Source organism: Temnothorax longispinosus, chromosome 11 (assembly GCF_030848805.1).
Source record: "Temnothorax longispinosus isolate EJ_2023e chromosome 11, Tlon_JGU_v1, whole genome shotgun sequence".
Lineage (NCBI taxonomy): Eukaryota > Metazoa > Arthropoda > Insecta > Hymenoptera > Formicidae > Temnothorax > Temnothorax longispinosus.
Window position 1 is genome coordinate 5,555,722 of NC_092368.1, and position 26,887 is coordinate 5,582,608.

Sequence of the window (26,887 nt, forward strand, 5' to 3'; positions counted from 1 at the left end):
GGATAGACGAGGTAGAGGAAGCCGCGGCAGGATGTGGAGGACCGAAGGACGAGTCGCCAACTGTCGCGGTGCCGGTAGCCTCGTCGGATAATCGCGAGGCTAAACTTTCTCCATAAATCACGAAACGGTACGCGGATATATACCATTGCTTCGAGAACGGACGGAAGAAGATGGCGCGGGGGGGTTGGGGGAAATGGCAGGACTCAAAGTTGAGCGCGGATCGCTGGGAATATAATGGATATTAATGTCTCCGCTATGCTGATTTCGTCTGTGCCGCATTGCACGTATACAAGAGATCCGAAGAAAGGTATAATCTGCTTATTCGGTATATCCGGCAAATGCGAAGATGTGTCTTTCGAGTTTCTCCAGGAAAAATTACCGTATTAGAGTAATAGGCTTAATTCGGAAATTAATGCGAATTTATATAACTTTTAATGAGAAAGAGAATATGAACAGTAGATGATCAATACTGTTGTATTTTATCCTTCCGTCATAGAAGCTCCCATTTTTGTTCAAAGTATATATCATGTATGAGAATACGTGTACTCGATGTAATTTGACATGTGTGATTGAGAAAGTAAAGAAAACTCTCTCTCTTCCTTTTTCTCCGTCTGTTTTGTCGAAGCTTAGTTCGGATGGCGAGATATCGAACAAGGAATCTGCCGATGAACAACGAGATACTGTCGTGTGCAGAGAATCGCGACACGTCCGAAAATGCACGGGGAAATAAGAGCGCAACGACCATCGCCAAGGGGTTGCTCTTTCGTTTCTGTCGGGGAAACGCGGAGCGTACCACCCTCACGACACTCGAGGGATGGTTTGTTCCCGCAGGCTATATCAGTTATTTCGCTATTTTCGCCGTCGTGCCCGATGGGCGTGTCTACGGTTTTGCCGCTCCTTTTTCGATGGCTCGCTCGTTCGCGAGAACGCGCGTTACAAGGTGTACGTTATCGTTGTATCGCGAAAATCATCACGACTGCTGTTTCGCCGGACGCGGATGATGATGAGAAAGACGACGACGGCGATGCGGTATGGAATACGGTACGACAATATCTTCGGCAACGAGAAACTACCGTTCTCCTTCGGACGTTTATCTGATTCGATGCGACGCGACGTCGTTTACGCCATAGCGGCATCGCGTGTATATGTATGCATGTGTGTGTGTATGGATATATATATATATATATTTATATATATATATATATATATGTGTATATAATGCATAGCAAATACATCGAACCGAAGACATGGCAAGTATTACTGCAGTAAGGTGAGAGCATTGTGATGCTGCGGACACGGATTAGGTTCGATATCAACTTGTTAGATAACATGTGAAATAGGAAATAGGAATATGTATATCTTATAAGACCACAATATTGTCGTACATATACATTCTGAACGATAAATCTACATGTTTAATCAGTTAACATCGATAATCGATTTAACTTTTGATATTATTAAGCATTCATCTATTCTAAATCACTGTAAATTTATTGCGAAAAATATCACCTCAGCCAGGGTTTGAACCTGGATCTCCCTACAATGCGTGACGGGCATTTTTATCAATTCTAGGCATGTAAAGATATGGTAAAAACGCCCATCACGAATTGTAGGGAGGGTTTAAATGGCTGGGATATTTTTCGCAATTTCCTTACAGTGATTTAAATAAAAAGATGCTTAATAGATTAAAAGTTAAATTAATTATCGATTTTAGTACGTTAAGAATTTATCGTTCCAACAAAAGCTGTTCTAAGACGGATAAATAATTGACACACAGTTTACAGAATTGGGAAAAATATACAAAATTCATACAGATATATTATTTGTAGGCTACCAAGATCCAGTTCGAAAATGGCATTTTTTCTAATTAATTGTAAGATTCGTATCGGTTTAGTTTCACTTATTGTTGTTTTAACAAAGAGAGAGTTACAAATTAATAACATATAAAACATTTATGAGATATAGAATGATGTATCTAAAAAAGATTTGAAATTTAAATCCGTTGCGGATTCTATATTGCATACTGATAGTCAAAAATCTAAAACAAACACCAGAAAGATTAAGAGAGTCCAAAAGTTAAGTTTCAAAATTTGAAATCCAAATAGCATAAAATTGAAATTTTAAAATTTCTGAGATTACAGAGTCCAATGAGTCTTCTAGAATCTAGCAAATCCGCGAGTTCAACAATTTCGCAATCTGACGATCTTGAAATTCATAAAATCGACATATTCAAGGTCCGAGCGTATAAAATGCAGGCATCGAAAATCTTATGAATGCGCATATGCACCATTTTGAGATGTGAATCTTTTATTAAAATGTTAGATGGCACAGCATGAGAGCATGAGAGAACGGTCTCGTCAGCGAATAATGTTACGGTTTGGCGTTTGGTTGAGAATTCCAGAAGATCACAGGAGCATGTTAGATATGTGAAATTGCAGCAGTTTACGCGATCTCTCTTTCTTTCTTTCTTCTCCTTATCTCTCTCTCTCGGATGCTCATGGATCGAGTTAGGAGAATGGGCGATCGTGACAATCGTATCGCCCGCACTTTCGTTTGCCCTCCGGGTTAACGTCCACCTTCTATTTTCCGCGAAGCGAATTAGGTACGAATAGCGATCTCAGTTGCCTTCAAACCCTTTCCGCAAATGCTTTTGGCGTGGCTCAACTTTGTCCCCGGCTCTAAGCTCGTTCGGGTAATTTTATCGTCCGTCTGCCAGCCAGCTGGCCGGCTTCTGCTCTTTCGTGACAACTAATTTATTTGGTCGCGAGAGCAACCAACAGAGGAAAGGAGAGGGAGATAAAAGTAGAGAGAAAGGGAGAAAGAAGAGGGAAAGAGAGAAAAGGGTTGAGATTGAGACGAAGAGGTAAAACGCAAAGGGTTGCCGCGAGAAATCGATACAGCGCTCTTCCAGATTTTATCCCCTTTCTCCGCGCTCTTGTTCTACCCTCTCTTCTATGCTCTTTCTATTTCTCTCTTTCTCTTTCTCTCTTCATCGTTCCGCCTCAATCGGCGTAGAGAAAAGTTTCCGTACAGACGCTTAGTTACAGCGGCTTCCGCGGATAATCCTTCCGCCAATTTCGCGAAATTATGTTCCACGCGGTCTTAGCTAGGGTTTCAATAAGGCGAGGCGTGGGGTGCGCATGGGCCACGAAGAGCGAAGTTAAGTAACACAATCCGCCCCCTAACTAGATATAATTCCTGCAAGTAATTCGTGAGAATTTTGCGATTGCTCGAAGGAGCCGTTACTTGAAAAAGAATTCCCATTCGACGAAATATCGTCTTTCCTGCTTTCCACTATATTTCATTTGGTGCACGTGGATGTGTTGCTTTATCGCCGAATGTCGCGGGAGGGTACGCGAGATTCTTTTTCAGATCAATTAGTTCACCGTGAGAGATGAGAAGCCTTCTACACACGGACTTCCAATAACTGAATTCGGACTTTCGCGGATAATCCTCTTGCCAATTGCGCAAAATTATGTCACTTAGCCTTAACTGAGACTTCAATAGGAAAATGCGACATTGTGAAAGTTCCACGGAGACAAAAGGCCACGGCGCAGTTGCGTCCATTGTTGAAAGTTGCTTAACAGTCGAGTTTATATCGAGCGATAGAATTGCCGTAATCGGGTGCGCGCGATCAACTATAAATTCTCCCGGACAGGGTAATTTGTGAAAATATTATAGTATTTGGTAAGCATCGAATCTTTGCAAATTATTCCCCAGTTTTTCGGGCAGAGAATATAATCGGATTCCAGCGGCTTAGTATTAATAAGCAACGTAATTAATATAAACGTGGATTACATCGATATCGCATCATTGCGCGGTGTTATTGCCTGCAAATGAATGTGATTAATATCAAACATAAATTGCAAGCATTAACGCGGAGTGCAATTTTCAGATGTATGAACGATTGAAGAAATGAGTGGAAATAGTTTTAATATAATAAACTAGATTTTTTGTGGAGAAAGTATATAATAGTACCTAATATAATAAATATATGTAGTAATATATTTAAAAAATGGCAGTCGTTAATTCTATCGTTGACATTTTGATGCATTTTTCAGATTTTGGTTGTTTTACGTTAATTCTATTCGGAATATAATGTTGACAAAAAGCACTAATTGAAAGACAACTGTTTGATTTGTTTCCGTATAAAAAATCGATATATTAAGATGTTATATAATGATTTTACATAAAAACTGTCAAATTAAAATCCCCTGTCGTAAATTCCCATTCGTTGCGACTTCGCGCTTTTCGCGTTTGCGCTTGAATCGGCAATCAGACGTTGATGCAGTTTCCCCCGAGAGATTGAAAAGTACTTCGGGAGCTGATTTCAGAAAGTCGCGCAGGGAGACGCGCGCCAGAGATGAGATATCAAAATTGTTTTAAAGTCCCGATCGAGTTGACGAGTCTTTACCGTGTGGGGTCTCGGGAGGCGGATTGAGAAGTCCTATCGAGGACGACGGCGCGGCGTAAGTTCCACCCTCTTACGACCCCCCGAGACAGAATCCCGAAGACGCTTCCGCCGACGAAATAGGCTGTATACCCTCGAGCAACTTTCGCCTGTTTCGCCATCCTTGGCAATCCTCTCATTTACGGAAGTTACCACGAATTTCGCGTTCTCTCGTGTCTCTCAGGAGGGACGATGCTTTTCTTTAGTCTGTTACGAACGTTATTTGTCAATAATATTAGCGAGGAGGTACGTCGCGCTTTGTTCTTAACCGTCGAATTTCCTACGAAAGAGATAAAGCAGAGTTTGATAATTAAATCAGACACTGCACTAGTAAACTCGTTACTCGCACGTTGTTACGCGCCCACGTAATTTATAATATCTCAATAAGAATATATTCCGCCAGGACACCAAGAAAACAGAATACTTTTGCTAATTTTATTTCAAGTTCTTCCTGTCGATGCTAATTTATTTGACACCTTAGAGACAGTGATACTCGATCGTGTCGGTGTTTCCACGTACGCGCGTGGATGTAAATTACAGATTTCGTAAACGTGAAAGGGTCGAGCGTACATCTTCCTTATTCATGACGAGGGACTGCGTCTGTGCAGCGTCGGACTTTCGTACGTGTCGCCGTTACGACTGTCGGGAGTAAAAGCCAGAGTCGTTTGACGTGGGCGTAGTGCCACACAAGGGCCACACGCGCTTTATGTTTATGGCGCGGCTGCTACACTTCTAATTGTGTGCCACTTCCGCCACCAAAACCGCCGATAGAGGAGGGGTCCAGGAACGTCGGGACATCTACCTCGCCGTTTCCCGTGCCCGTAAAACGTGCTTTCTATGCAAACGCGGCACTAAAAAGTCGCGCCCTAACCGTCCCGTTCTCCGTTTATCTAGCCGAGAAGGATTGTTTTTTAACTCGCGTACGGCCGAAGAGCAAAATAGATAACGAAAATTGGATCGAATATTGACCCGAACGAAAAAGTTCGCCAATACTCGATATTATTTAAAAATGTGTTCTTTTGAGGCCCATAAATATATCGTGAATTTGCAGCTGTATATCATGTGGATTTGCAATTCGTTAAAAATACAGGAGACAGGATGTGTCGACGATTTTAAACAGTCTCTTGTTTGTTTTATGCGAATATAAAAGATTTTATAATGCAATAGACTAATGCATAATGAATAGAAAAAAAGAAATATCTTTTATGTCACATAGTGACTATTCCGTTTTGATCGTCATGGATAAACCTAGAAATAACTTTCTGTAACAACAAATCTAAGCTTAACGGAATTGTATTGTTTTAAATCTTAAATTAAAGGTAAGATCTGCGCCACGCGTAGATGAGGCCTTATTTAAAATAAAAAAAAACATTGATCGTTTCGAGCAATGGTTCTTGATCCTCGTAGAGTTTGAGGTCAGCATCCGTGTTCAATCTCGCGCATCCCGAGAGAACGAAGGGCGGCATTTGAGAAAGGGAACGTCAGGCGAGCGAGCGAGCGAGTGGTCGACGAGAGAGGGGTGAAAAAGTTGAGAAAGCAGCCGAAACCGAGAGGTCAAAGGATGGGGTGATAGCGGAGCGCCAGGGGTTGCTCGACGAATTCGGAGGAACCTTTTAGTCCCGGCGGGACCGCGCCAGAACAGATTATCCGTCCATTATTTCAGGGTAGGCGCAGCGGTCGAGAACGGGGAGAGGATGGTAGAATAGGAAGGGCGATGCGGGGCCCGCTGCAAAAGCGACTGGGGCGGTTAGCCTGATGGAAAGCTGCGTAGTGCAGGGGATGGAGGGGAGTGACCCTTTTGCAAATCGAAGACCCCGGTGTGATAGAAATCCCCTCGTGACGATCGTGACTCGCGAGTGACGCGGGCGAGCGTTCGCGATCTCTCGCGCGAATTCTCGCCTCGCGACGTGGAGAAGAGAGCACACAATTAATGCCGTCGGTCCGGCTTTCGAACTCGCGGCTGCGCGCACAGCACTCCTTCTTCGTCCTCTCTCTCGCTCTCGCTCTCTTTTGCCCTCTCGCCCTCTCGTCCTCTAGCCCTCCACCTCTTTTGCGCACCTACACCCCGCCGGGCCTCCGCCACCCTCTCACATCGGCGGGGGTGGCTCTCGTTGCCGCGGTCCCGAGCCTCTCAGTCGCGCCGAGAGCCCGCTTCGTTGCGGGGTGACCTCTCCTCTACCTCGGCGAAGGTGTCTCCTCCGCGCCGGGTCCTCCTCTCGGAGTTCGTCGTCGGGTGCTCGCGCGAGCGGACGGCCATTCGGACCGCGAATTCGACGTCCGCGCACGAGAATTGAATAACTGCAGCGACAACGTTTACCAAGAGCCACGCATTCATGGTTGAGCAAATCTTGGGTGATTGCTCTACGATCCTTTCCTTTGGAGGATCTCGCCGCTCTTCAAGTCTTCAAGGCTCCATTGAAAATCTTCATCGGTAATCTGCAAATCCTGCGAGGAACATCGAGAGACGTAACGAGAGCTTGGAATCGATCCGCTGAGACATTCCCGGGGCTCGAGTTCATTAAAGTTGATTAAAGCTGGCTCGGTGTCGATGAAGACGAATGAGGCATGTTTACATTCACCGTATGCGGGACTCAATCGGGAGGAAACGTATGCACACGTGAAGATTGATACGTAGCTTGGGTTAGATCGCGTAACCCGAAGATCAAAACGTAGAAACATAGACGCTGTGAAGAATTTAATATTTCGCGTAGATACTCCACAAAGAATTCGCCCTTTGAATGCTTTCGACATTTTATACAGAAACGTAAACGTCATGAAGAATTTGTATTCGAGAACTTGACGTTCCGTGTAACGAAACAGGCGCCGGAAAGAGCGCGCGATGCAAGAGCTCGACGTTTTCCCTTAGCGACATGGCGAACAGCGTGAAGTGTATTTTAAAGATTTAAGATTTTCTGCGCGATCTGCTTCGAGAGGTACCTATACATCTAATACATCGTTCTGTTCCGCATCGCGCGCGCCGAAAACTATCTCGTCACGAAGAGTGCCTAATCGTCTATCGTAGTTCGCGTTCAGACAATGTAAAAGTTCTTTAAAGACGACGATGATGATGACAACGCCAATCATCGCGCACTCGTTACGGTCAATCGCGACTCACGTCAGTGATCTCTCACGGAGCGGCTCACAAGGCGCATAATCCTCGTGTGCTCTTCGAAACGAGTCTGGATCGGAGAGAAAGGGAGTGACCGATCGATCGCCGTAATAAGGGAGCTTTCCGTAGAGGCGACGGCTTGAAGCACGCCCATCGTGCCGGAAAAAGGGCGCCTCTCGCGAAGAAAAGTGGACGACGACCCTCGTCCCCGCGAACGATCCTCTCGGGAGAGGGCATCGAGGCGCGTAAGAAGCCTCGTGAAGGACCGTTCTCGAGACAAACCGAGCCCTTTTCATCTGAGAAAATCACGGGCGGACTCGACGTCGAGTTCTCTCGATTGCTGCGACCCCGAGGAAGCGCGCGAGGACCTTGCAGGATTAATCCGGCGACGGGAGCGTTGTGGATCGTTTAATATCTTGGACCTGGAACGGCTTTGTTGTACTTCGTCCCTTGTCGACGTGGTGGTCCTCGACGTGAAGTCTTCGTAATTCTTCGCTTATGTCGACGACGTGGTGGTCCCTATTCTATCGTGTATCATCGTCTCGATCGTTACTGGAGCCGCATACGAGATACCTCGAAGCCTATAATTAAGGATACAATTAATGGCCCGCCAATTAAATATAATTAACTCGATGGTTAGAACGCGGTGGCCACTGTCTGCCAATTAGCGCGTTAGCGCCTTATCGATCATCGGCCGCCTCGCGGCGCGCTTCGATTCGCTGATCGAGACAATAAGATCGATCGTAAGTGATCGCGGTCAACGGGTGTGCAAGGCCAGACAGGAATGAAGAGGGAGAGAAGATAGTCTGAGCAAGTAAGAGAGCGATAATTTGAGCGAATGGAAACATCCGCTCGGCGAGAAGTTAGAGAATCGAGATAACGCGTTAACGAGGTACGATTAACGACCTCTTGAGGTCGATAAACGTGTCGTTGCCTTCAGCGAACTCGAGCGATCCTCGGGAACGCTTTTCCACGTGACCGCTTCCGGTAAAAAGAGTTGTTCCTGAAGTCGACTTTTATAGCAATATACATGAATCGCGTGAAGAGGAGGAAGCTCGTCAAGAATACCTAGAAACATAAGAATAGTTCCTCGAGCTGCGTCCGTCACCGTCAACGCGTTGAATCAGTTTACCGAAAGGCATCATTGGATAAATTGGATAGGCTTTCTGGACAGATATTTTTTTGCAAGATCGATTCGTTCCGCACGACAGTAATCCTCGTCGGACGATCTTCTTACCAATCTTTTACTGCCAGCGTTTGGAAGTTGAAGATGCGATTTTGCGTGGCCTAAAGTTCATCGAGTCGAAAGTCATCGGGACTCTGGCAAGGCGAACCAGCGAGGAAAACGTCGCGAACGGAAGGAGGAACGGAGAATGCCGGCAGGGTGCACGTGACAAACGGGGCTTCCCTCCAGATTCGCACGGTGAGTCTCTCTCTTCTGTCTTTCTAGATTGTACGTAGTTTTGAGCATGGATCGCTCGAAAAATGGAATGGATTTCGCGAGTTTCTGAGCGTGAGTAGTTCGTCACGGCGATGCAGAAATTTCCCCATATGTGCCCGCGCGCACGAGATTCATCTCCGCACACTTCCGTTCGAAGGTATTTTCAACGGCGTGAAAGCTTCCCCAGGTGGGGTTTGTATTCACGTGTGTGTTGACGCGCTTACGCGAGACAGAGGTGATTGAGGCTCCTGGGTGAAGCGGAGAGTAATTAACGCTGCAACGCATAACGAGGCGCGTCTAAGTCGCGGTTCGAGCTGCATGCTATTGACGCAAATAACGATCCAAATTAATTTCGTACGTGTACAGAGCCGAGCGCGTGTCAGCACGGTTGCGGTGAAGCGTTGCTTAGAGCTCGCTTCGCGCAGAAGTAAATCTCTTTTTCTTTGCGCTGTATTATGGCGCAGAAGTGTAATCTTATAAGAGGCAATGAATACAGTCAAGCTCGTTTAATTTCCCGTGTCTTTTATTTATAAACGTTTAAAGTGGAATATCCGACATATAACGAAATGAATCTTGTTCCGTTTAATGAATACCCGCCGATATTTTGCGATGCATTTTCATATATATATATTTTCGAAGTTAGCTCGAGGTAAGAACGTAGCTGGGCGCAATGCAGGCGGGACTATCGATCTCGCACGCAGTGCCGATTAATTATTTCAACGACGATATAAGCCCGCAGCAGCTCGTAGGAAGGCACTCGACTGTCCCTCGGGGGACACCACGGCGGAAGCGTATAGTACCTACCTCGTAAGGCTCGGCTTTCGCGTGGTTCGTAAAGCCGTGCTACGAACTGGGGGCTATGTACCACGAAGGTTCAGATTCTACGACGGAGGCAATTTCGCCGCACCTGCGTCCGCGGGGGCAAGTCGACCGCGATATTAAGGGTCCCGTGTCCTCGCTCATTACGCCACCTGAGAAAACCGCATCGTACGTTCCGGCTTATCTCCATTAGGCGAACGGGAATTACTCGGGTCGAACCGCGTTGCACGAGCGTTCGTCCACATAACTCGCTTACGGGTTTACACATACGCTCCTCCGTATATTCTCCTCATTGAAACCGCTTAAACCTGCATCTTATTCCGCGCTCGTCACTCTAAGGCGATATCTGAACCTTCGAATCGTTCGAAAGTAAAATGTATAATCAGATGTCTTTATAGAAAACATCACGATAAACTGCTTTCATTTATATCTATGTAATGATGGAAGAATAATATTATTTATTTGTAAACATGTATATATAGAGTTATATATTAATATATGCTATAATAATTTTATCAAAGTAAAAGAAGATACAAATGCGATACATTGGATATCACGTATGTATTGCCACGAAGTTCTGTAGGGGAATGTATATTTTAGAAAATTCGTATTATAAGAACCATTAATTTAAAGACTCTAATCTGAGAATTAGTTATTAGCACTAAAATTAAGATTATAAGTAACTGTGTGTTGAATGTAAAATTATTTCGGTTCCATGATCGAGTTTCACCACATGGTTATATGTTTTCTGCGGCATCGCGTCCCGACCTGAATAAAAGAAAAAAAGTTATCGAACGGCAGCGGGCACGGTGTCCTAAAAAAACGCTTCTTCTTAACGAGCGGGATCAGCGACAAAGTTCTGAATTATGTTCCAACTTCTGGAGTCGGTCGATCTACGTCGCACTTTACTTCACGTTCTGATCGTATTATTGCATAATGATGACCGCGCCGGCTAAGGAAGCGTCGTAACTTCGACTGATACAAAACGGTAGGAATCCTCTGATTAAGGACTCTTTTGCACCGACAGGATATCGATGGTTGTTCGCTCACGGCGACGAGCGAACGATTATGGTGACGAATCACTTTATTTTTGATTCGAGTCTAACATGGAGACGATCGAAACGAAGAGATGATCTATAGACTGATTTGTCTCTACGAGGTTACCTAAACGTGTCATTTATCGGCAGTTTTATCAATAACTAAACCTAATTAAGACACAAATATGCAAGTATTTATTAATAAAATAATTATTTCTAAATATGTGGAAATTTGATTAACAAATGTCATCGAATTTTCTGATATTTTAATATTGTTACATAAAATTAATTAAAATTTTATGTTACAAAAGTTCTATTCTGTCGACGTTGTTTTAATGAAATTCCATTGTATTGCAGATCAAACATTAAGAATTTTTATCTCTTTTTTCACAGGCATCATTGATTGTAGAATTAATTAACTTCGGTTTCAGATTTTTATTACTCTAATAGGCGTTTTTCCTCAGATCGAGTTTAACGAAAATTCTTCTTGTAACAAAGCGATCTTATTACGTTTGATTTGCTTTACTTGTCGTATTATCTTTCAATCGACGTAATAGTAGACTCATTTATTACTTTTATTCACTTTTTAATTAAATAATAATTCACCAAATAATGATGAAAATAAATGGCCAATTATATTGTCTAATAATCCGGTAAAAGCAATACTTCAAGAGGAACACTCGAGCACTCTCGCTATAAATTCTTGTAAAAAGCGAACTTGAATAATAAAATTCCCCGGCTCGACGATAACTTCGCGTTTACATAAAACTTGCCCAAGCAAACAACAGCGTGGAATTTTTAATTTATTGAGCAAACGCGTACCGTGAGACTTTTAGTCGTCCATGTTCAGCGAATTGTAGCGTGGCCGACAAAATTCTATACGTTGGCGTTAAAAATTGGAGCATATTACTACGCGCATCCCGGCCATCATATTTTCGTTTATCCGGTGGCCAGATAAGCGTGAAAGAAAATTAACATGTCGATCTCTCATTAACGCCATCCATAATCGATACTCGGAGTACGGTCGTCGTTGCCGACATCGAAAATAAATGCGCGCGTCGCCCAGTGTCTCGAAATGAGCGGTGTCGTAATCGAAAAGTGTTCGTATACGACAGGCAGGAAATAATAAGTCTTCCCAAACAGTCCTGTTTACAAGCTTTTTTACGCGGCAATCGGATTTCTCGGGACACTGCCGCATGTCTAACTTCTTGCGGTACTTTCCGCCCGGCATTTCGTTAGCGTCCAGAAATCGAGGGGAGCTTAACATAAGAAACGGATAATCTTCTTTAGTTACTATGTAAACGCAGATTTATATATATGTATATTTTTAATTTATTTTTTCTTGATATTTTCCATGCTGTTTTGAAGACGTTAACCTTAATTCGTGAGTGCAGAATAAATCAAGTAAAACCATTCATAAAGTACCACAAACTCTTGTTAATTTTAGAATCAAATTTATTTTTTCACACAGATTATTTTATAAACTTAGCGCAGTAACATATATACGTATGCTGAGAGACGACAGCGTCATTAATCTGTCTCGCGTTAATCATGGAGCTTATTTATCTTTCGTATATTTTTTCGATATACTTATATATCTTCAGCGTATTCAGATAGGCGAACGCATTTTTCAATCCTGTGTAATAATTTCAACAAAAAAAAAAAAAAAAAAAAAAATAAATAAAACTAGAAAGTACAATAATACAGTTTGTTTATTGGCGAACATATTGGCGTTAATCCGCATCAGTGGATTTATAAATAATATTCGCGAGAATGCTCGTATCCATAAAGTGCGAGCTCCCATCGTCTCGGATACCACGACGGAGAGGCGACAGTTTTATTCTCTCATCAGGATTATCTTATATATTTACGGACACGCATATGAAGATACATACAGTCGGGAGATGCGTGGGAGGCAGCGCCTTTAATCCGCCACGCGTTAATCACCCGTAAATCACCGGAGCTTATTTTTCCCCCGTCTGTTCTTTCGACGTAGACTCCAATGGCAATGGCGTGCTGGTCCACGCCCGCCGAGCGCTGCGCGTAAATCGTTCCCGGACGAGTTCATGCAATCCGTGAAATAGGAGGTTGGACCGCGCGCGGTCGGAAACCGCGAGCGCGGAGGGTCGGCCTCTCGCGGTTGAAGACCGCGCGTTAATCCAGTCGCTAAGTATTATTTAGTGTCAGCAACCGGTGACAAGTCGATCTAATTTATATCCCGGCCAGACGGAGGCGCCCTGCGCGCTCGCAGAAATACACGCAGAGATCTACGTTCGGCGAGCCGGGCGTTTACGACTCGCCCTGGATGCTCTGGAGACATTCCAATTTGCGACCAGCGACGGCAGGGCGAATACACCGGCATTTGCGATTCCGGTTCAAATAGATTGTGTTATATGTGAATGTGCCGAATAAATTCACGACACAAAATTCTCAATGCGAAATTTTTGGTGTTCAAAATTTCTCGATAATTCTGAAATATCCGAGTATTTTTCACTCTGCATAAACGAACATTGTACATATTGTTATAAAATTTAATATCATCAACTCTTAACTCTGTATAATTATAGATTGAAAGATTTTTAAAATAATCTCGTTACATTGACGATCGTCCTGTCATAAATTTTGGAATGGCTCTTCATGTGAAGTATACGTGAACATCTGAAAATCTAGATTAGAATGCCGGAATAATGAATCATCCAGAGAGATACGTTATATTTCTCCGAATATATATCGCTACAACCACCGAATTTATGCATCGACTCGATTCCGGCCGTTAATATCGTCCACGATTTATCGCGCATTGCGAATGGCGACGACGCCAATGTTCGCAGCTCGCACTTGGCATCGGATAAATTCTGCATTTACACTTGCGTATCGCGAGGCAGCTTCTCGCGAAGAAAGGAAAACGGCAAACAGATCGGCTCTTTCGCGGTAATTACGAACAGGATTATCGAACGACGCGTCGCAGCCTGGGTCGACGCCAAAATGACTGAGATTTTCGCGAAAACAACGATGAGGGTGACTAACGATTATTACATATTTATCGCTCGTTATAGCGAGCTACATGTAAACACATGAGAGAGTTTGCGCGCGTTTAATTTGCTCAGTACAAATGACACGACTATTACGTTTATAATAACGTGCATTACGAGATAATACAAATAATTACTTGCGCTCGTTAACCCGCACTTCCGCCTCACCGATAAACTACTATAATAGTAACGAACACCTTTCTACCTTTATCTCGGATAATGGAAGTCTCCCGGGCGTATATACATAACATTAAATTCAATTCTGAATGTAGCTAATCTATTTTTATAAATAGTGAAACAATTTCCATGTTTTATATATTAAATATTATAGTTTATATTTAATAATGTAATTTATAATCGTAAAGAACGGCAGTCCCGGCTAATTACATAAATATAATAAATAAAATTCTTATTTAGGTTTAATTTTTACGAGAGCTATTGCATTTTTATATAGAGATATTCAACTCAAGATATCTCTAACTTGAGATTGCTTTACATGCTTTACACAAAAACCATCATAAAGTCACACAATTCACGTTATTCGCGTTTATATATAATCAAAATCGTATATAAACATGTCGGTCGGATTCTAGGATTATTACACGGATCCCTATCCGCTTTAACGCATTTTACCCTTTCAACTAGCTCACTCTCGAGCCGTTGCGGCCAAACTCCCGCACAAGAGTTGCCTTGGTACCGACAGGCGAGCTTCGATGGAGATTTCCTCGTGTTGCGGCTCTAGTGCGTGTCTGCTCGTCTCTCACTCGACTCCCGTTTTGTTTGCGCAACGCGGTTACTCGAGGGGACCACCGAGGGTTCAACACTGCGACACCAATCTCTCGGCCTCTCCATGGAAAGAACAATCTCTGTAAGGCAAAGATCGAGGGACGCAGGTTAGATGGACTGATCTATAATCTACATGCGAAGCCTTATGTAATTTCGTGAAAACACTTGTTAGTTTCATAAACTATGTGCACTGTGCAAGCATTTTTTATTTTGCTAATAACATTTCAAGCGAATATATAATATACGCACTTTTGGAATTATGTGATATGAGGATCATGTCATGTGTCATGAAGCGAGTGAATGATTTATATGTACTTAAATCACGCGATATATCATAAAATACTTTTACAATATTGAACATCAATAGTGTTATCATTAGTAATATAAAAAAATATTGGATCCGAGAAATCGCACCGTCCGTCCCTGCGCGCGGAGAAAAGAAGAGAGAAAGAGTCAGGCTCAGCCTCCGCAATCAAACAACGATCTACGCCCCTTAATGACCGAGTGACTGTTGTTGCTCCTTGATTCGTTTCGCGGGGTGTGGTGGTTCGTTCGTGTTGCGTGGGGTTGAAACAGCTGCGAGTGACACCCCCTATGTTGTATTCTGTGTCGCGGTGTTGCTTCCCACCTCTTCTCTCTTTCTCTTTCCGTCTCACGGCCTATCGTGCTCTCGTCGCTCTCCTCTCTTTGTCTCTCTTTCTGTGTTTTGCTCCCGACAGCCCTATACATAATTACCGAGTCTACCACTCGCGTCTGCGAAATTTGCATTATCGAGCCGCCTCTCGTGCGACGGGCGGGGCCGAAATCCTGCAACGCGATTATTAAGGAATCAATCACACTCACGCAGGATCTCCTCGTTGACCGGGAGGACTCGTCGCGCGAGTATAACGTCATCGTCCCGATTCCCATTGTGTCTGCTAATAGGATTTCAGGCTGTTTCAGCCGGTTACTTCGCCGACGTTATTTCAAGGGATTGAGTAGCGAGCCGCGCCCAGGATTTCGGAGGCAGGAGAGATTATCCGCGGAAAATTCGGAGCATTTCCTTTTGAACTTGTGAGTCGTGCTAAAATTTATTCAGTCTTCTTATACATACACGGTTAAATATAAGTTTTACATACAATTAAGTCATCCGACATGACAAGCGATCGACGCATTCTTTGATCTACTTGCTCAATGCTTCTTATCACTTCTTTCTTTATTGTAATTATATCGATACACTGATTGTTTTAACAATTGAACAAACCGTTTTTTAAATTAAAAATTGACCTCTTAGACTATAATTGCATATATATAATTTATCACTATTCGTCTGGCAAAAAAAATTAAATTGTATGTACAATGTAAATATGTACAATATGTAAATATCAGTTTAAATCGATTAAATCAAACTTATTATAATATTCATAAGTTATAGAAAATAAATTCTCGGCACACGCGCTTTGTCGCGTATCGGCCCGCGTAGCTTGTATCGTTTCTCATAAAGAAACCATTTTCGACTTTCCCGTGAAGCAGGTTCATTCTCCTCCTAGAACCATTGAATGTTTCTTTATTTATAAGTGTCCGCTGTTGCCTCTCAATATGTAACCATTAAGCGGGAATAAAGGCGGAAACTAGATTCCCGCGCGACACTCTCTTTCCAGCGTGGCAATACATACTGGCTGCTCCGCACACAACGAACGGAACTTTCAGATGGATCCTCTGGACGGAGCGTTATTTATTTTACGCTTTTTCCGGCGACCGATACTAATGCTCGAGAATCGAACCGCGGAGCGAGGAGGCGTTTGTTCGCGCGACGGGACGTTGATCTTTTATCTTCCTACCCAGGAGTTATATACGCAGCATTTATTGTTATATTATTTCAATAGATTTGAATAAGCTGCAGTTTTTTGTTTTGCGTAACGCGGTCGGCGATAATACCGTATAATTATAATTACTTCGCTCTTCAATAACAGCAGCGAGTTTTGTCGTTGGAGCTTTTACGCGGACAACACAACTGCATTCCGACCGTGACTTTCCGAATTTTTCTGTATTTATGAATTCTTTTGCGAGTTTTGCAGCTTCGTTTATTTTTCTAACCCGTCAGCTTTTTCTCGAGCGGAAAAAACCGGTCATTCACGTCACTCTACATTTTTTCAACTTTCCGAGCTCCACTGCGACGTGCACTATGCATATGCACGCGGCATATCTCGGTGCGTAGATAAAATCGAATTAAAAGAATAATAATAACGCATTCTGCCTTCATTTACGGACATTGTACGCAGGAGAGAACCCGGCATCTGTCGCTCTATGCTCTATGGAGGGGCTCTCCGCGGTGCATGTTCCACGGCGGTGCTCACGTATACCCTGCTTCTCTCGTCCCCCGCGACCCTCTCTTTTCGATCCACGCCCACGTGGTGGAAACCGCGCGTGCCGTAAGGACGGCTCGAACGAAATGAAACTGATATGTATGTAAATCACCCGTATCTCTATGTATGAGAGATGGAACGTTGCGTATCCGCGCGCAAAACGTTACGTATCGCCGTGGCTCGTGTATCACGACCTCGCGACTTTGTTCGTCCGTAAACAGGCGAACTGTCGCGGCTAACGTGAATTTACACAATCGCTTCGTGTCAATGATCGCGAACGAAAAATGTACGTCTTCTGCTTCTTTGAGCTAGAGAATTCTCTGTTTGATGCGGGTCGCTTTATGTTCGCAGAAACGCGCGATAATTTTTACGTAAGGTACGTCACCGCTTCCTGTGGATGTTTTGCAAATTCAACATAACGAATGAAAGATACGGGAGAGTGGACGTATACCGCAGTCGCATCGCAATTCAATACGATCGGCGTGGCGCGGCGCGCCGATGCTGGCATTCGCGGAATTACTGGCGGTTATTATCCAAGTCGCGATTGTCGTTGTTATTAATCAGTTGTTAACGCTTCCCGATTCGTGTATCGCAATTTATGCCGAATACCTTGCGTGCGCGCCTATACGAGAGCGCCGACGCGTTCAGCAAAAGCGAGTATGATGAAAGGCGAACGTACAGATTGCAGAACGACATAAATTTTGTACAGAGATTAAAATCAATCTAGATAATAGGATTGTACTTCGTGCGCGAGAAACACAAAATGCACTCGTGTCCAATGCTCTGATATATTAATATGCGTTATTAAAATCTGGAGACTTTCGAAATTGCGAAACGCGAATATATTTCGACGTTTGCCGTTTATGATTATGGTTTCTGGAATTTCTGTGGGATGCCTGTGGATTCGCCGGCCAATTTATATTTAACGATGCATCTCGCAGCACAAGGACTCATTCATTCGATGCACTCGCATTCGATTTGTCCACGACGATCACCAAGTGCCAATGGGTATCACGTCACCTTTATTTATTTTTGTTTATTTTACGATAAGACGCTCTGTGCAAACATCGAGGTTTTCTGAGACCGATTGTCCCACGTTATCTAACCATACACTCGGGGTGTCGACTGGCCGATCGGATCTCAGCTGCAACAACTGCCATTTGTTCCTGGTAGTCGAACGTGTTATCGAATCGTCTCGCATGGTCGCACAGTCTTCGTTATCGTAATGCAAACGCGCGTGGCGATACGTGATCGTCAGAGGTGTAACGTTGTTGTCGTTGCAACGACGCTAATCGTCATTCTCGCTGGGCTGACACGAGCTCGCACACGCAGCGCGCTATCGATTACATGTGACGTACTCGACGGCTGGACGCTTCGACTTCTTCAATATCGTCACGTAAATATGTGCGTATCTCGTAAGAATTGAAGTATAACAAAGTACGCAGGGCACGAACGTCCACGAGATCTTACCTTAAATGTCGAGATATCAATAGCTTTTAAAGTATAATAAGTATCGATAACAAAAAACGCGATATTTCAGTTTTTCTTCAAATACATAGAGGTGACTCGATAGGCCCGAAAGTCTGTTAGTTTCAATTACTGATCCACTTTGTATGAACAGTCAGATTTTTCTGTCAAAAGGAAAATAATTGGCATCGTGGGAGATGTTGATCGCAATAAATAGGGAATTTCGTTGTATAAACAACTTCTCTCCGGATTTCTAGAATAAAATGAGATCGGCGTATCCCCGGGGTTTTCCTATGCCGCCAGCCGCTATTTTCTCACTTACAAGCGCCGACTTGCCACTCACTGAAATTACTTTCGCGCAATCGAATCCGACTTCGTGCCGCGATGATGCTGTCGCGCCGCGAGGGTCGAGACAACTGGCTCTTCAGAAACGCCCTACGACACACTCGATGAGAAACGAGATTAACCCTACAAATAGCACAAGCCCAGTTCGAGGAGTAAGTAAAATTTTCCCCATGTTTCGTGGTAACTTAGTTTACTTTGCTTTTACGTCAACATTTTGACAAATAATTTCTAATTAGTCAATATATTTAAAATCGTGCCGCGATAATAAATCGCCAAACTTTGCGATTATTCTTAATAATTTTCAAGCCGTTAAAAAAGTGAGATGCTTCACCGATATCATTGCTTTTTATTACGGAAGAAAAGCTGTTTTCCTCTCTTTCTCTATCGCCTCGTTGCGTCGTCTGGCAAACAGCTTGAATAAACGCCCGTGATTAGATCGGATGTGTGCGCATCTGGCTACTAAATAAGGGGTGGGCCCCGATTTTTTCATCGACTGCACGAGCCAGAGATCAACTTTTCAACCCTCGCGAATCTCGAACCTCGAAAGCGCGCTCTTCGTACGTAAATTCAGTCAGCCACCCACGATTCTTTTGCGGCTTCGCTCTTTCGTCCCCTTCTTTCTTTCAAATTGATTTTCATCATAGGATACAATGACGTTATGTTACAGCAACCACTTTATTCTTTTCATGGATTCGATACTAGCGAGTTTTTAGAGAAAAATGATTTAGAGATAATATATCTCCGAGACATGTAACATCTAACTTGATCTAAAAACCGCCATCCCCTCTCTCCTGTAGATGTAAGTAAAAGTTTTCAAGATTCGAGATAATACAAGGCGTTTTGTAACGTTTGCAGAAAATTTCAGGAATGTTCCTCGCAAACTTCTAGTTAACTTTCCTCCTCTACGAAAATCTTAACCGAATTATAATTACAAAGTTATATAGAACTGTAAATTAAGGGCTCTCTGTCTCTTTCCCTCTCTCTCTCTCTCTCTCTCTCTCTCTCTCTTTCTCTCCCTCTCTCTCTTTCTCTTTCTTGAGGTAGACAAACTTTGGGAATGCAAATATACAGCAAAATCTTATCCTGCAGTTAATTTCAAGTGGCCTTTATCTTAAAAGCATAACGTAGAACTTAGTTACCATGATATAGAACGTTTAACATTTGTATAAAATAACATGTAATTGAATTTCTGTCTTTAATGTTCCTAAATTTGCATTCAGAAAAAGTAAAGTTTGACCACAGAAGTTTAAATCCACTATTTTATAAAATTATAAGAACGACTAAATATATAAGTATAAGAATATCTAATTAATTTTCTACATACTATTACTAACGAATATCTTTCTATTTACTACATAAAATTTTCCATTGTAAATTGAAGTATAATTTTCTTCCATTGATTATAACTTATCACTTAAAATCTTAATCGACATTCTGTAGACAATTCCATTCTCTCGTTAAAGCTTTCTTAAAGAGAAATATCACGATTAATCAATACAACACTGGATTTTCCATTCTTGCAATCATCCCCTAAGTTTAGGAACGCGCGTTCCCCATTTCTTCTACTTCTGTTGCGGCGGAAAAAGCGAGCAATCTTTGGTGGAAAACAACATGCCGAATAATATATTGGCAGTGGGCCGAAGTTTACGAGAAAGTGAGCAAGGGCGAGACCATGCCGTTATCTATCACCCCAAACACGCCAATCGCTTACAAGATGTGTTACAGGTTTATCCAAATCTAAACCTGCGGAATAATTAAGTAACAACAGTACATAACGACCAGTACATACATCTTACTAATAATGTGAGTGCTACAAAAAGCCCAATATTGTATAACACTACAACATTTTAAAAATGTCTTCGTTCTCTGACTATATTTCTGAATGTTCTTAATCAAATCTTGGTAATTTATAAATATTTATAGCGTTGAAGAATTTTTTGACGCGGCTTATTACTTTATAGCAATAAAGCTTATTATTATAAGCAATAATTTAATGATGAGACTTTATTTTAATCTTTCTCTTCGAGCAATTTCGTCGTGCTGGTCATAAAAGCAGTTGACAGAAAAGAAAAGGTCTTAATGTTACGTCAAATAAAGGAAAGCGTTATCGCACGTTAGCGTTAAGACGTCGCCATGACAAGATCGCTACGAAAGCGGTTTTCTGAGTCGCGGATTCGTGCCGCGAGAAGTGTAAATCACATTGTCGTCGTCGTTGCACATGACGACAGACGAGAAGATTTTTCATCCGGCATTTCGTAAAGCCGTTAGTAGATCGCCGCTAACGCAAGCATCACACTCGCTTTATCGCCGGCACGTGATTCTTTTGGAAACGGCCTGTAACCGAACATTCGCCACCAGGTCAATGTAGCACGCGTGAACTTATTTACTGTAAGTAAGTCAGAATTACGAAAGAGAGTGAGCACGGGGACGTAAAAGTTTTCTACAATCGCTCGCTACCGAAAGCAATAAGTTATGAACCTTGACTTAAAGTTTCGTGGATTCAGTTCTCGTTGTTTTTCCATTATTTGCTTAGGAACTTTAAAGTAATCTTTTAACATGTCGCGGCTCTATCCTTCCAACGACAAGATAAACTCATTACAATATTTTACATTGTTGCCCCACGTATAATTTCTGCTCTATCTAATCCTCCTTTGTCAGGGCAAACGGAGATTCGTATCCGGCCAGAGAGAATGAAGAGGGAGAGAGAAAGGGAGAAAGAAAAATCGTGAACGGTGGAGACCCTCCTCGTTCTCGCCTCCGTTTTCTCGGGGGACCGGAAGGTGCGGGGCCGAGAGATATCGCAACAGAACTAATCAACGCGTGGCGGGGGGGCGATTTCTCCGTCGTTCGCCCTCGCTCCTCCCCACCAGCCCACCGGGGATAAAAAATAGTTCCACGCGATAATATCGCTCGGCGAGAAGATAAAATCCGTTTCCCTCCTCCCCTGGAACGGCTTTGCCATTCCCGGGAGGGTCTCGCCGCGTTTTAATCTTGAATTTAAAAATGTTACCGAAGCGCTTCCACTATATCCCCCGTGCGAAATCGAACGCTGAGACACACTGTCACGATTCGGCACGGTATAATAACGCGGTAGAATAACGTTTCTTACCCCGTCGCCGTCGCGCTTTGGGATTTAAAGCAGCTTTTGACGAGAAAGCAGCCCCTCCAAATGGGGAGCAAACGTCAGGTGAAGCTGCGTGATAAGACTGCGAGACTAATGCGGAGGGATTTTAAGACGGGAAATAATAATAATAACCTTATTGAATGCGTTCAAATATATGTGCATAGTCTAATAAAAGAGATACAAAGAATTATGCACAGAAAAAGCAATGCTATGGTAATAATGCGTGATCCAGAGTCTTGTAACTGAATGTGGAACCGATGTTGAAAGATTACTTTAGAGTCCCTAACCAAATAATCGAAAAACAGCGAGAACTAAATAAAAACACATACACTTACTTTTATATTTTTAAATATATTTCGTTTTTACCGAATACAATTAAACCTCATGTATTATAGAATCTTTCTTTTTCGCGCAAAGCGTCGCAATTAACTCGATTGTCTGGGCATCGTCCCTTGCCCTGGGGAGGAGACAAATTCGTATCTTTGTAACGAGCTCATCCGGTCCGAATTAATGACCGCTGCAACTCGTTTAAGTATATACTATGCCCTTTAACATTAGCGCTTGTGTGTACGCTCACGCGAATCATCGTTACTACCGGGTAAACCGTCCGGACAAACTCTACGCTAGTCGTGCATAATTAATTCGGGGCGTGATTCGTGCGAGCGCGCACGCATTGAACCGATCGCGCGATCGATACGATCGGGATACGCCGCTTCTGGCGAACTCCTCTCTCTCTCTCTCTCTCTCTCTCTCCTTCTCTCTCCTCGGCTTGGTAGATACCGTATTCAAATCCTTCGAATAGCGACTGACGTAAACTAGGTTACGAGACTGCTGTCTAAGGTGTACTAACGTAATTAATGTATTTAGTACTTACTAATGCAGCGCATTGGTAACTAGGCGAGCGTGGCAACCGGGATGCTCCGTATTTAAGTGCATCATCACCGTCCTTCTCTGCTATCCCAGTATACATACCGTCTCTTCCTTTCGAAAGCACCAAGCTCGTCACCGGAGTAAAAAGTTAAGACTTTAGTGAATTAATGAGCGCCATATATAGACCCACGTTAATCTATTTTACGTTGGCGAATTCTGCCTATTTTACACGGTCCCTTTGCACAGTCACGCCATTGTGCAAATATCGTTAATATATTTTTTAGACATACCTTCTATTAATCTTTTAATCAACAATCTTTCTAGTTTCTAATTTTGCTGCTGTTTAGTGATTAAAATCACATTTATTTGTACAAAATTCTATTGCTGCTTTCAAAGTCTCTCTCTGTCTCTTTCTCTCTCTCTCTCTCTCTCTCTCTCTCTCTCTCTCTCTCTCTCTCTCTCTCTTTTTTCTCGTATTTTACGCGACAAAAGTTTGTTCATCGTGTTTCAAACACTCGAACAAAAATTGTTCTAATTTGCTGAGTTGAAAATTATATTCGGCGAAACTCGATCGAATCATGCGAAATAGGGGCGCTCTTCGAGCAAAATGATTTTTTTATTGGTACTCGACTGGCCGAATCAAGCGGGTCGAAAGTTTTTGTCGGGCCCACTCGACTCTCCTTAGTCATAGTTCTCACTTCGAGCCAGCCGTTCTCGCTCCCGATTCTGCACTCGCGCCCGTGCTCCGTCATTCACACGCTAATTCGTGACTCAGCCGAGCAATTAATCAAGTTCATTCGCATCGTCCGTGGTTTCGTTCGGTTGATCGCGACCCGACCTCTGTGACTCCGTGTCGTAACCATGAATTTGTAATATTGACCTGACAACGCTCTACGAAATTCACGGTCGAAAGTTAACCGAATAACGCGCGATCGAAATTAACGCGGTACAGCGCATATGTATTATAAAATCGTGAAATTTTCAGTATTAAAATATTACGTTCGCCACGCGTTATGCATTCTTTATTACCTACAAAAAAAAATATCCCGCGCTATATATAGTTCCAGTTATTACACTAACAAACATTATTCACGTGAATGCGATGAACGTTGTAATTAATATTTATTGCCGTATACAAACAAGCAGTAATTGATGCGGCAGCGAGTAATGCTAGTTATTGCAACAGATTGTTATATCCCTATTATATCATAACCACTCGAAACTTTCACCACAGTAATTCAAGAGTACAATTTATGCTACGTACGATGCAGTGCGAGCAATGCAAGCTGTAGCTAACCGCATCGCATGCGAAAGGCGAGAATGAACTCCGGCGTCAGTAAGATTGTTTTAGGGATCCCCTGGCATCAGCTGCTGTTTGTTAAACATCGCTCAAGCTGTCATCGTGGCTGCGGGTGCTCGAACACGCGTCGTATGTGCCATGCACGCGTGCGAGAACTTGTGTGTTCCAACATCAAAGCTCATACGCCCACTGCGTAATAATGCGGTTGTCTAAATCTTATTTCGCTTTAACATTAAATGCAACTCCCGTAAGAATCATACGCGAGCTGGTCTCTCGGCACTCTCTTCACTCATGAATTCACAGATGCCAATCTTTCATTCTGCTATATAGCCATCGAAAAATGGACAGTTTTGAACGAATTAGATTAGACAAATTAAACTAGACTGATTTGAACGGATTATAGAGACGAAAAATAGATTTTTTAGTAGCAATTTTAATTTGTATTATATACGAAAACAGAACTTTAATCATACTCAGAATAACTTAGAAAATTAAAGAATATTAATAAATATTGGAAAAATCAAATTTTTTAAAAAGAATCGCTGTAGGTATATAAAATAGATTGAATAATCCAGGAATGAAAGAAACGACCATAATCTTGTACTAAACTTGTAATTGTATTTAACACCAGATGATAGAGACTGATTAAAGGATACTTACAAGGTGCCCTTTATTTCTCGACAACATCTCTCTTCTTTTATCCGTCCCGTCCGGTGCAAACCTCTTAATCCGCGATTAAATCCGCGACAAGGACTTATCGGCGCTAATGAGACGGTAACGAGAAAAATCTCGAACTCGAGATTATCGCGATCGCCAACCGTATAATGTTATGGACTGTTACTAACGGCATGCCCTTTTTCATCGAGTCGGTCTTTTTTTATTAAGAACCCGTCGCGAGCGGGAATTACTTTTGTCCCCGTAATTGGTGCGCGAACGGATCGTAAGTTTTGTGTTATCGACAGTTACTAATGATTTCTCCGACTTCTATCCACTTACCTTTTTAACGTTGTCATTACAAATAAATTTTTTTTGCAGAGAGTACGTCTATATCATCTGATCTGTACAATGAGGCATAATTTAATTGCGACTTTGCAAAGATTACATCAGGAAAGATACGCTTTAAATGTATATCTTTTTGTTATCTTTTCTTCTCAGTCGCGTAATATTCCATGCGGTTTATAAACGGAACATTTTTATTATTTATTATTATTCCGTATAAATGTACGGTGCCGTTTAGCTTGCGAGCGTGCCAGTTCACAACAATTTATCAATGCCTCCGTACTTTCAGCGAAGGCCACAACTAGATTATGATAATTTATCTATGATCGCAAATTCATGGATAGAATATTCTCATCGCGTCCACATGTACGGTATCCTTGGAAATGCTGCAGAATACAGAAATATGGGTCATACTCCTCCGAATATTGATATAATCGCGTCGTATATAAAGCTGACCTCACGTTGCTATCTTTTTCCTCTTCAGGGGAATTGTCGAATAATCTGGGAAGTGGGCATCAACATCAGTCTCTTAGGTGACGGTGAGTTCATTAATATAGCGTGATCCTAATCGCTCTGTCTGTCGTATCACTCATTGCAGTTGGTTTAAGTATCTCGTTCGTCGCCGTTCGCGTCCGTTCCCGCCGCCGACGCGAAACGATGAATCGATGGAGCCTCCTGTGGGATCGTGAAATGTAATCGGTCGAAAAGTTCTTAACGGCCTTTCGAGACTTTAACTATCGGAGGCTGTCGTGATAGATCCGATTGGATGAAACGCCAGTAAAGTGAATAAGAAAAGAGAGAAGCCTCCGATAAATCAATTATGCCTTCGCTTTTTAACACGTCGAAGGCAAAAATATAGCGGTCCGTCTTATCATTCGTTATATAGATGATATGATTGTTTTCTGTCTATCAAATTGATCTCCCCACGTGTACTGATTGGCCAAAAATATTAAAAAAAAAAAACACAGGACACAAGAACGAAAATGTAACACCGAAATATTTAAATTACGGATATTATTATAAGAATACAATTTTTTCGTAAAAGTATGTCTGCGGCACAGATTCCTCATTTGCAGAGAGCGGCGATCACCAAGCGCTCGTTGCACGTGTTCGCGTATTAAGTAACAATGCTAACTTGGATGTCGCTCAAGAAAATACGCGTGTAAAGGGGTTCCTCCCACCTTCGAGTTGACAACACGAGTGTCGCCCGCGGAATTCACGTCGTGTGTAACTAAAGTTAGGCTCCACCGCATCTGCCGACGTTATTTTACAAATATTTATGCCCGCGCGGCCTGATATATTTAGTCGTCGTGGCTGAATCGCGGAATGACGGCGGGCAATAATTTCCCCGCGACGCGATGGTATTTTTAGCGGGGTTCCGACTTTTTCCCAGTATCTCTCTTCGCCCGTCGTCGCCACTTACCGATTCTTCGTTTTTCGCCGCTTGGTACGCGTACGCGCGTTCGTCTCTGTCTGATATTGCGCGTCGGCTAAATAATTATGATAATTACGCCAGGCGCCGCGTCATGGTGGTAGAAATTTTAGTCCGATATGTCTGATTCTGCGCGTTATCTGTATAATTATAAATGTTTTCTGGCTACGCCGTGTGAGATTCCACAAGCGAGAATTCCGAATTAGTATCTGTTTATTAATTGCTATCGAGACAACGATGCGAGAAGTAGACGCGAACGAGTGACAAGTATATCATTCTGCGGTAGAACCGAGGAGCAAGCTAATCGCGAATTTAATCGAATGATCCCTCC

At 42.8% G+C, this 26,887-nt stretch overlaps 1 protein-coding gene across 1 annotated transcript in view; it reads left to right on the forward strand.

The window, feature by feature from the left end:
• Positions 1–6,602: 6,602 nt before the first annotated feature.
• Positions 6,603–26,887, forward strand: part of Pxb (putative Hedgehog signaling attenuator pxb) — a 331,860-nt gene continuing 311,575 nt past the window's right edge. The window contains exon 1 of the mRNA XM_071792709.1: positions 6,603–8,982. The gene's annotated coding sequence lies outside the window, so the exon portion shown is untranslated. The remainder of the gene's footprint in view (positions 8,983–26,887) is intronic.